The sequence below is a fragment of the Schistocerca serialis genome, chromosome 1 (genome assembly GCF_023864345.2).
Source record: "Schistocerca serialis cubense isolate TAMUIC-IGC-003099 chromosome 1, iqSchSeri2.2, whole genome shotgun sequence".
Lineage (NCBI taxonomy): Eukaryota > Metazoa > Arthropoda > Insecta > Orthoptera > Acrididae > Schistocerca > Schistocerca serialis.
The window spans coordinates 798,850,768-798,863,327 of NC_064638.1; positions in this window are offsets into that span (position 1 = coordinate 798,850,768).

Below are 12,560 nucleotides of genomic sequence, written 5' to 3' on the forward strand. Positions count from 1 at the left end.
GGAGTGCAATCCCTCTATAATTATTACTTTATCACATACCATAATATCGTTCTGTTTCAGTATAGGGCAAATTACTGCCTTTTTCCAGTTGTCAGGCAATCTCTCATGTCTCAAAACATTCTCCAGTTTTCTTAGCAAGAGCGGAAATAAGAAGAACTGCAACATTCACATCCTTTAGCAATTTCGTAACTGTTTTAACAAGTAGTGGTCCTCCTTTTCCTATTGACTTTCCTGCAATTTGATGTTCACCGGAAGCCTTATTGTTTTTAGGTTTATGATTATTTCTCGTATTTCTTCTTCATCGAGGGTTTCTACGTTGTTCCACTGTTCTACTGTTCTGCCTACGGCGTCTGGTACAACACACGGAAGAGACTCAATGGGTTGTCACAGTTTAGTAATTCTATGAAGTAGTTTGGCCATCGCCGGTTTACTTCGGCGTCATCCCTTAGGGTTTTCCCCTGTATGCCTTTAATTATTGTTTCTTTTCTCTTATATTCCTGTGTTACTTATTTTACTTTTCGGTACATTCGTCTTGTTCCGTGATGGATGCGGTCCTCTTTGCTGCCTTCAATCAGCTCCTTGCAATATTTCCATATCTTTTGTCTTTGTATAGTCACCGTTTCCTTCCTTATTCTGATATACCTGTCCTTTAACTGCTGGCCTGTCGTATTTTCTATATTTTCTAGCCACCTTTACCTAGTTAAACTTCTCTCTTCAGTTTTTGCTGCACACTTGTTTGAACCACATGTAATCTGACGCCTTTCGCTTGCCTAGAGTTTAATAGGCTACCCTGTTTACCGTTTCCTTATGATGAGATCAGCTGTGGTTAATATCACAGTCTCCGAAGGTACCCTCGTTCTACTTAGGTATTCTGCCCTATGTACACTGAAGCGCCAAAGAAACTGGTACACCTGCCTCATATAGTGTAGAGCCCCGGTGAACACGCAAACGTGCCGCAGCACGACGTGGCATGGACTCCACTAATGCCCGAAGTAGTGCTGGGCGGTATTGACACCATGAATCCTGCAGGACTGTCCGTAAATCCGTAAGAGTACGAGGGGATGGAGATCTCTTCTGAACAGCACGTTGCAAGGCATCCTTGATATGCTCAATGATGTTCATGTATGGGGAGTTTGGTGGGCAGCGGAAGTGTTTAAACTCAGAAGAGTGTTCCTGGAGCGCCTCTGTAGCAATTCTGGATGTATGAAGTGTCGCATTGCCCTGCAGGAATTACCCAAGTCCGTCGGAATGCAAAATGGACGTGAATGGATGTAAGTGATCAAAGAGGATGCTTACCCGTACGTGTCACCTGTCAGTCACATTTAGAAGTCTCGGGCGTCCTGTATCACTCCAACTCCACACGCCGCACCCCATTACAGAGCCACCACTAGCTTGAACAGTCCCCTGCTGACACGCAGGGTCCATGGATTCATGAGGCTGTCTCCATACCCATACACACCCGTCCGCTCGATACAATTTGAAACTAGACTCTTCCGACCAGGCAACATGTTTCCAGTCATCAACAGTTCAACGTCGATGTTGACGGGCCCAGGCGAGGCGTAGAGCTTCGTGTTGTGCAGTCATCATGGGTACAAGTGTGGGCTTTCGGCTCCGAAAGCCCATATCGATGATGTTTCGTTGAATGCTTCGCACGCTGGCCCTTGTTGATGGCCCTTGTTAAAATCTGCAGCAGTTTGCGAAAGGGTTGCACTTTATTACGTTGAACATTCTCTTCAGTCGTCGTTGGTCCCGTTCTTTCGGGATCTGTTTCCGGCCGCAGAGACGTCGGAGATTTGATGTTTTACCGGATGCCTGACATTCCCGGTACACTCGTGAAATAGTCGTAAGGGAAAATCCCCACTTCATCGCTACCTCGGAGATGCTGAGTTCCATCGCTCGTGCACCGACTATAACACCACGTTCAAATTCACATAAATCTTGATAACCTGCCACTGCAGCAGCAGTAACCTATCTAACATCTACGCCAGATACTTTCTGTCTTACTTAGGCGTTGCCGACTACAGCGCAGTATTCTGCCTATTTACACATCTCTGTATTTGAATACGCATGCCTATACCAGTTTCTTTAGCGCTTCAGTGTATAACGGAGGTAATAGTACACTTATAAATTCCTTCAAACTCTTAGTAAAAGCTATAATGAAGGACTCATACACCGGAGAAGAACTGCAGGACGTATAACACTACAATCCTGAACGTGTTTCTGCGAATACACTTACAGCACTATCTCAGAGTTTGCCCAAAAAACATAAGTTTTCCATTCGGCTCTCTCTTATTGATTCCAAGCGTTAGTTTTACATTGTATTGCTTTTCCCTGCAATCCTCGACGTATTCCACTTATACGGCGGAAAGTGCAAGTTTACTACTGATGCGTACACAATACTGTCCTGTTCTTTCCCTTGTAGAACCTTTCATTTCAAATTAATCCGAAAATCATTTTGGCATAACTGTTTTTGTGATGTTTGCTGCAGATTTTCTTACTAAGATAATAAAGAGTTCAATTAACTACCCTTGCGCCTTGGTGACTGGCACATTAACAGAGTTAATGAACGGAAGGAAAAAATAGATTTTTGCTTTTTTGAACGGTCATCCCGGCATTCGCCTGAAGTGACCTGAAGACCTCAGTAATAATGTTGGACGAGGACAGAACATCCCCCCCCCCTCCCCCCCGCCCGTTCATCTTCCAAGCAGAGCTCGAAGTCAACACAATGATACATCTCTCGGTTGCACACGTTATGCTAACCTTAATAGAATTTATACAGCTTTCGTTACATACTTCCAACGTTACGCATTTTATTGGGTCGCTTCAGATCTCTTCATAGTATCTGAAATATTTACTTACTTGCGACTCTGTGGCTCCATACCGCGTACTACAGTGTGCACACTAAGCTTCTATAAGACGATTTCCCAGATTTTGTTAAAGAAGACCTCACGTATGTCGCTGTTACGTGTATGGCGGCGCCATTTACGGTGGAATTGGCAAAGGTAAAATCAATGGAAATGACATTTCAGTTTGTTTCACGTGAGGAGTAACACCTGCCTCTTCTTGAAATTATATGTGTGAGAGCGACTGATGTAAGCTTGCTTCAGTAAAGTTTCGGGAGGTAAAGTATATGTGTTGTGGGAAAGAAATGTCTTATAACGCACTGAGCACATCTGTGCAAACGACATTCATAACTATCTTGTTTATGTCGATCTCTTCTTACGAGTTAACTCACAGATGGCGTCTTTTGCGTAGCAATTTGTTGTCCGTTGCCTATCATTTGAAGAGCATTCATGTAGCACAAGGGACTGCAAAATAACTGTGGTAGACAGTTTCTCATTTATTTTTCCCAGGATAACATCCTGTGCTTCTTATAACACGGATCTGACGATCCTCTTACCCCTCTCCCCCCCCCCCCCTTGCCCTACCCTCTTCATCCACTGTGAGAAATATCTTTGTACTTTTCACATATTTTGAACGGCGTTAGAAACTATAGGCATGCGTATTCAGAGATATGTGAACAGGCAGAGTGTGCGCTGCGGCCGGCGGTGCCTATATAACATATGTCTGGCGCAGTTGTCAAATGCGTTATCCCTGCTACAATATGCTACAATAGCAGATTATCAAGATTTAAGTGAATTTGAACATGGTGTTATAGTCGGCGCACAAGCGATGGGACACTGCATCTCCGAGGTAGCGATGAAGTGGGGATTTTCCCGTACGACCATTTCACGAGTGTACTGTGAATATCAGGAATCCGGTAAAACATCAAATCTTCGACGTCTCTGCTGCTGGAAAAAGATCCTGCAAGAACCAGACCAACAACGAGTGAAGATAACCGTTCAGCGTGACAGAAGTGCAACCCTTCCGCAAGTTGCGGCAGATTTCAATGCTGGGTCATCAACAAGTGTCAACGTCCGAACCACTCAGTGAAACATCATCGATATGGGCTTTCGGAGGCGTAGGCCCACTCGTGTACACTTGATGACTGCACGACACAAAGCTTTACGCCTCGCATGGGGCCATCAATACCGACATTGGACTGTTGATGGCTGGAAACATGTTGCCTGGTCGGAAGAGTCTCGTTTCAAATTGTATCAAGCGGATGGATGTGTATGGGTATGGAGACAAGCTCATGAGTCCATGGACCCTGCATGTCAGCAGGAGACTGTTCAAGCTCTGTAATGGTGTGGAGCACGTGCAGTTGGAGTGATATGAGATCCTGGTACGTCTAAATACGACTCTGACAGGTGACGTGCATAAGCGTCCTGTCTGATCACCTGCATCCATTGATATCCATTTTGCATTCCGACGACTTGGGCAATTCCAGCAGTACAATGCGACACCCCACACGCCCCGAATTGCTACAGGGGGGTTCCAGGAACACTCCGCTGGCCACCAAACTCCCCAGATATAAACATCATTGAGCATATCTAGGATGCCTTGCAACGTGCTGTTCAGAAGAGTTCTCTACCCCCTTGTACTCTTACGGATTTATGGATACTGCAGGAATCATGGTGTCAATTCCGTCCAGCACTACTTCAGACATTAGTCGAGTCCATGACAGAGCGTGTTGCGGCACTTCTGCGTTTCCACGGGGGCCGTCCATGATATTAGGCAGGTGAACCAGTTTTTGGCTCTTCAGTGTATATGAACTAATTTAGAACATTTTTACAAGCTACGAATGTGGAATATGAGATTTCTTGTTCTTATTAATTTATTTATTGACAATTATATTTATATAACTAAAGCAGACGTCATGTATGCATGCGACAACAAGCGCTACCTACTGTGTTCCAAAACGCCGCGCATAAAAACGGGATTTTCCGGGGATTGTATCTCGGGTTCTGTTGGTGATAGAAAGTCAGGGTGAAGTGCTTTGGAAAGCTCTTGGGTTAAGAACCATTTGTATACCCAGAAGAAGGAACGTTTTACTGTAACTCTCCTTCAGTAGAGCGTTAATTTTTGAATATTACATACTTCCTCCAGCTTAGGAAAATAGAGTTAATCGTTTGGTCCTTTTGCATTAGATGTGGTCCACGGTGCGCGTCAAGAGGTCTCATTTAATTAATGGATGATTCCTCAGAAAACATGAAGAAAGTGGTTTTCACCATTTTTTCGCCGTCAGCAGCAGGTATTTAAATAACTAACCGCACAAATAGCTCAGATTTTAATGGCATACTCTCTAGGAATTTATCTGGAAGTGCGATCTTCCCGTTTTCAAAAAAAATTATCCGTTATCCAGAACCACCCTAAATACATGGTTTTTGGGTACCAAAACCAAGCCGCCGGTTCGATCCTGATATCGAACAACCTTAAACATTTCGAAATCTTTATCTATTATCGAGGTACAGAGATTCCATGTGTTATCCTACTTTTACACGTAAAATCCAGCGTGAGGTGTAACTATTTATGAAGTGACATAGCACGAAGAAATATGCTGTGAAGTGTCTCCGTTACCATAAGAAGGGTTCTGGGAACCGTATGTTGTAGTACTGAAGCACATGCAAAACTTTTGTGCGCCTAAAATCCGGTCTGAAGTGTAAGTTATTTCAATTTCACAAAAGTAAACTATCAAAAATTTACTAATCCAGAAAGTTCTTTTCACATGATTGGTATGTCCAGCTGTGGCAGAGATAAGAAGGGAACCAGCGGGAAAATGCTCCTATCGGAAGATAAAAAGAGGCGAAAATGCTCCTGTTTCCCTGTTTATTTAAAAGACTTCGACTGTAAAGTGAGGTACCAGATGCCACATTCTACCTTCCCCAGCACTTTTATAACTTTTCCCAAAAATTTCGGCCTGCAAACATCTTCGTGTTTTTCGTACTGAGAGCGGAGTCAGTGGCAGTGGGAATCAGACGGAAAAGTAATAAATGATGGAAGAAAGTAGGCAGTGGTTGTGGTATGGAAAGAGGGGAGGAGGCAATGGCAGTGTCAGAGGAAGAGAGGGACACAGTGGTAGCGCAACGTAGCTGACAGTGACAGAACACTCCTAGGAAAAGAGTGAGGAACACAGAGCCAGTCTGAGGGGAATAAAGACAAGAAGAAGAAATGGGCGAGAACCAGTGATAATGAGCGGCAGAGTCTATGACAATGACAATGAGAAAGAGAGAGGTGGTGACAGTGAACAAAGACGGTACCAGAGGAAAGGAATGAATGAGATAGTAGCAGTAAGAGACAGCAAGAGGGACACATTGCCAATGAGAGGGGACAGCAACAGTGGGACATAAACGAAGCAGACTGTGGCTGTGAGACAGGAGCCAGTGGCACTTAGAGAGACAAAAAGAGTTAATGACAATGAGCTGGGCTGAATAAGTGAATGAGAATGGAAAAACTTTCAAAAGTGATGAAAAAGGTAGCATGAGGTAGCTGATACCCCACTTTTCAGTCAGTCTTTTAAGTAAACAGGACCATTTTCGCCTTTTTTGTGCTCCGATAGGAGTTAATTGGCTCTGAGCACTATGGGACTTAACATCTCAGGTCATCAGTCCCCTAGAACTTAGAACTACTTAAACCTAACTAACCTAAGGACATCACACACATCCATTCCCGAGGCAGGATTCGAACCTGCGACCGCAACGGTCGCGCGGTTCCAGACTGAAGCGCCTAGAACCGCTTGGACACTCCGGCCGGCTAGGAGTTAATTCCCTCAGCACTATAGTATGACTGCTTGATCGTTACATTAAAGTTAAATACTAAATTAACTACTTACCAAATAAATTATCGGTTGCCTCTAATTAGTATAGGTGCTTTATTTCGCCTTTTCAATAGGCTAACTCGGGTTAGTTGGGATCTATCTTTAAGCGTTTGCAAGTTCAGGTTTTTCAGCGTCTCACTGGGCCCTCCTATGGCTCATTCAAACTGGTTACCATTCGTGTTGCCCTTTTCTGTATACGTTCAGTATCTCCTGTTAGTCCTATTTCGTACAGATCCCATATATTTTAGAAATATACTAGAATGGGGCGAATGAGTGTTTTGAAAAGAGTCTCGTTTGCGGACTAATTGCATTTTCCCAATATCCTGTCAATGATCCGACGTTTACAATCAGGTATTTTCATGAAGTGACTTATTGGAGTTATGACTCAATAATATGGTAGTGATAGGATGACACAGTTTTCGTTTTGTGAGGTGCACTATTATACATTTGTGAACATTTAAAACAAATTGTTAATCTTCACCATTTTGAGATCTTATCAAGATGTGACTGAATATTCGCGCAGTTTTCTTTTTTTAGGCTTTACTTCACTCGCAGATAACTGCATAATCTGTGAAAAGTGCGAGGTTAATATTAATACTGTCTGCCAGGTTATTTATACACGACATGAAGAGCAATGGTCAATACACTTGCCTAGGGAACGCCTATAGTTACTTCTGTCGATGAGTCCCCACGCAGGAGGGCACCATGCTTCCCTCCTACCAACAAATCTGCAACCCAGTCACAAATCTCCTTTGATGCACCATGTGATTGTACTATCGTCAATAATCGTTGGTGTAGTATTGTTTCAGACGCTTTTCGGAAGTCGAGACGTAACCTGCATTTACCTGATCGGTTTGACCCGTTGCTTTAAGAAAAGAAAGAGATTGGCTTCACATGATCGATGTTTTTCAGAACCCATACTGACTGATACGGCTGTTCGACATTGTCGTTGTGTCTGAGCTCAGAATTCGTTTCAAACTTCCACAAGCTAATTGAACAATAGTTTCGTGAGTCACTCTGTTAACTTTCTTGTTGACGTAATTGACCTGTGCTTTTTTAAGTGCTGGGCACGGCTATTTATTGCAGGAATCTACGCTACATCGTGAACAGTTGAGGGGCTAACTCAGCCGCATAATCTGGATAGATTCTGAAACGGTCCCGCTGGGCCCAGCAGATTTATTCAAGTTCAACGATTTTAGCTGTTCCTCAACGCTCATGTTGGCTATTTCCATATCATTCACCTTTGCGTTCATGGTAGAATTAAAATTTTCTTTGTAATGTAACATTTGAAAAAGGATTTCAGCATTCCTGTTTTTCTTCTCATCCTTGAGTGTCTGGACACTTTGGTGCCAATTACAGCTTTTACGTATGACTAGAATTTCTTTGGGTTTTGTGAGATGGCTTTCGATAAGACTCTTCTGCGGAAGTAGTTAAAGAGATCATTTATTATCCGTTTGACAGCCAAACGCGTTTCATTTAGTATTTTTCCATTCATGTGTTCGCTTTTTCTTTACAATTTTTTTCTAGAGGGACTGTATATCAGTGGGGATCGCTCTCTTTTCTGCAGACATATCTCCCCAAAGCTTGGTCAGCTGCATCTTGTGTACTGAAAATGTAAACCATTCTACTTGTTTTAATTGCTCTTGTATTCTGGTAATCATTATTACTACAGCTTCCTAATGGTCACTGATGCGAAATTCAATGTGGGCATCCTCAAAGAGATCAGGTCATTTCAATTATGAATGGGCATCCAAAACGTCTGTTTAGATAATCTTCAGGTAAGACATTTATTACTTTTTCGGAGGATGATTTGTCACTTCGTCACTTAGAAAACCGTAATTACCGCAATCGACTGTTGTGCGCTCCAAGTCTTTTCCAGTGATGATAGCATGATTGCGCAGTCTATGTACTAGCTAGCTGAGATGTCCTCTGCAGTTTTCCGCTTTATCTAGGAGGGAGTGTGGTACTCGAGAGAATGATTAAGCTGTAAGTTTATGATGTGTGGATAAAAATGCTTAGTTAAGGTTACAAAAATTCCTTTCATTATAACTAGCTTCAGCTCATTGACGAGTAATCTTTCAACCAATAAAAATTATTGCTTAATTCAGTGTGTGTCAGCCACCATGCATTACACATTGTCAGATCTGCTGAGCCGAATCACTCTTGTTGTCATTTACACACTACAGAAGAAGGTCTTCGTGGTTATGTAATTTAAAACGTTAGCCGTGTGTTCACACTGCCACACTTGTGTCTTAATACAAGGCGATTGAGTTCTCTGACAATCATAGTACTGCTACCTCCTTGTTCCTGTAGCTACTGTTGCGAGTGATATGCCTTCTTTACATCCACACATGGAGTATGTAACTGTTACCACTGTCAATCTCTCTCTATTAAAATAAAAGTGTGGCAATATGAGCAATGGATATGAATATGATGCATGGTTAACTTTTTAAATTTTATGACCATGACAACCTTCCACTTTAGTGTGTACATGATAACAGGAGCGATTCAGCTCAACAAATCATGACGATGTTTAATGCCTGGTGGCTCATATACACTGAATTAAGTAATAATTTTATAGATTGGAAGACAGTTTATCATGGAGCCGAAACTAGTTGTCAATATACGAATTTTTACAGTGTTGACCTAGGATTTAAATTCACACATTTTAACATAACGGATTGCCTGTCTCCCTATATGACAATGTCAACGTAAGTTTTTGCCCACCCTTGGTACTGACTCTTACCCAAAATCCAGCTTCAGTTTCTATCTCAGTGAATTTGAGTTACTTGTCTACTATACCTACGGTTAAGTGAGCTCTGCTGCTTTTTAGAGTTCATCTAAGATGATTAGGCCCTTCAAGGTAAATTTCTAGTTTTTTGTGATGGCATTTAACCCATTTTATTCAGTCTGGGCCACAGTGTTTGAGCCAATGTTATCAGATTTGTTAAAATTTCAACTCATTCACAACATGAGCACATTGCTAGCTAACGAGGTCTGTTCCCCAGGTTATCCAGGCATAGCTGTCACTAGTTCCTCACCCCATTTTCATCATGTACACCAGTAAACCCCATGTTTCATAAAATTACGTGCCATAACTCCTTGTGGAAGAAAATGCGGGTACCTTATTTAAAGTCTTACCTAAAGGGCTCTTAGATATATTTTCCTGTCATGCTTGTACATTGGTCATCTCACCAATCTTGCAATATGGGATTATGCATGGTATGAATTCATTTAAATTTGGTCCTTGCCCTAGCATCTGTCTCCCTTTTTTGAGTCTCCACTACATGACTAGCTTTCCACTCCCTTCTTCCTGATAAAAAATAGGAATAACTGGAGAGAACTTCTGTCTTATGCAAAAAAATAGGATGTTCAATTTTATCTATGGATGCTTCAGTGTTTTGGAAGCTGTCATCAAGGAGTTCTTATTATTCTGTCACACATAAAGCTTAGTGCTAGTAGTTTTATGCTTTACACTCTCAGACATGCTTTTTTATGCTGTTGTCTTGTTTACTGTCATATTAGACATATAAAAACACCCATATTTTCCCTATCACTGTTGTAACAGTTACACACAAGATTACTACCACCAGTTCAAGTGTCATCGTAACTATATGTGGATATAAGAAATGTATTCTTAATATTTTGAAGTAAACTCCCACTGAAGTCATCCTATAAGCATCAGAGTATCTCAGTATTATATCCCTCTGCACAGTGCTTGTTTAAATTTGTCTAGTCTTGCCCTGTAACCATACAGACTGACAGCTTAACGTATTAAGAATGTAAACTTGGGGCCAAATCCAGTATTACTGCACTTCTTAGCAAATAAAATGTGTTCGGGTCACCTACATATGTACTCTCCAAGTCATTGTTAGGTGCGTGGCAAAGGTATATCCCATTGTACCATTTATTAGGGCTGTTTCCCACTCCATTCATGAAATGGAGCATGAGAAAATTAGCTGTTTAAAAACCTCTATGCATGCTGTAGTTAATCTAACCTTGTGCCCATGCTATGGGAGCGATTTACAGGGGATATTATTATATTCCTACTTTGTAAGTACTCATTATTGGGATAATTTACAACTATCTTCAACTGTCTGCCAATTCTAAATTAGTTTCGTTCATCATGTTGCCAATTCAACATTAATTTCGTTCATCATATTGGGACTTTTTGAAGTGCTGATAAAAATTCTGATTTTTATCAAAATGCAGCGCCAGATCCCTCCTTTTCACATATTGCTAAAGAGAATGGTTATTTTTCATGTAGTTTATTTTGCTTTACAGTTTTCCCTTGGGCACTATATGAAGGGCTTGTTTCAGTAGTGGTACATGTCCATTACCTCCACTTTTCTGTCTATAAAGCTTCTGAAATTCATGAGCGAAACAAACAGAAAAAAAGGTTCATCTCTAGCAAGAGGCCATATACTTGAATATTTCTGGTATCTCAACTGCAGATTTTTCAGCACTCATTTAACTTTAGGACTCTATATCTCAATATGAACAAAAATGGACTTGTACCACTATTGAAATAAGCCCTTTATATAAGCTATTTTGTCGATGTATATTTTAATTTTGTTTAAGATATTAAGAATCAAAAATGAAAAGTTGTAAGAAATAGAATATTCTATATCGGTCTGCCTACAGAATTATGTTCCATATTAGTGAACATCATGCATCACTTTGATTGAGGCAGTTCACATATATTCACTAAGTTTCCAGGCTTGTATCTTGAGGTCTGTGTGTATGTACATATACCAAAAGAAAAGTGTAGCAATAATTACTTTGTGTTCTTAAGTGTGATGGTGATACCCATGGGAATGCCAGAGCATTCCTGTAGTAACTGTTAATTTAAATTTTGTTTAAAAGTTAAAGGATAGTGTCAATATTAGGATTTTTGTTTACTTACATCACCATCGGTGTACTCATTAGAATGAAACAGCGTCAAACATAAGTTGCCATGGAAGCTGAAAACTTGAAGTACACAGCTATTTATTCTATCACTCCTTTCGAGGTTCAACAATATGAAGTTAAATGTCTAGGACATCACATGGGGCATGCCACAGGGCTCTCTGTTTGGATCTTTACTCTTCACAATATATGTAAATGACTTGCCAAGTATGTTTGTAAATCCACATTAATTACAGGTGACACTGCTTTTATCTCAGTTCAGAAATACTTAGGAGCATTAAATCAGGAAAGTAAGTGTCCTCTCAGAGCAGCCAGTTAGTGGTCCCATATCATGAATTGTATATTAATGATGAAAAAATCTAAATGTTCTCTTTAGTTTACTAATACCTATGCTGGCAATGACTGTGTTAAATGGAAGAGTCACACCAATTATATCCATACTAAGATAGTGTGTGCTACTTATTTGTTAGGTACACTATGGTCTTGTGTTAGTTATAAGCTACTGCTCAATGCATACTATATCTTCTGCAACACCGACATGACATATGCCATTTTGTTGTGGGGGAATTCCCCTGGAGGAAACCAAGTTTTAATTTATCCAAAGAAGACAACTAAGACAACTGGATGCATCAGTGAAGTCAGAAATAAGTCGTAGGCTACATTTAAAAAAAACTAAAAATACCAACATTTATGTCTCTCTTTGTAATACATTGCATAATTAAAAAAAAAAAGAAAATCAACACAGTCACAAACTATAACAATATGTCTATGAATATGGCATATGCCTAGAATCATAGATCAACAACAAAGTAGCTAGATTTAAGAAAACTCAAGAGAGTTATAAATACACATGAGTAAAACTATTCAACATGTTGCCATTCCAGCCAAACAGTGTATCATGGAATATGTTTTAAACAGCCACATAGAAATGGCTTAGAGACAAAGCATTTTATAC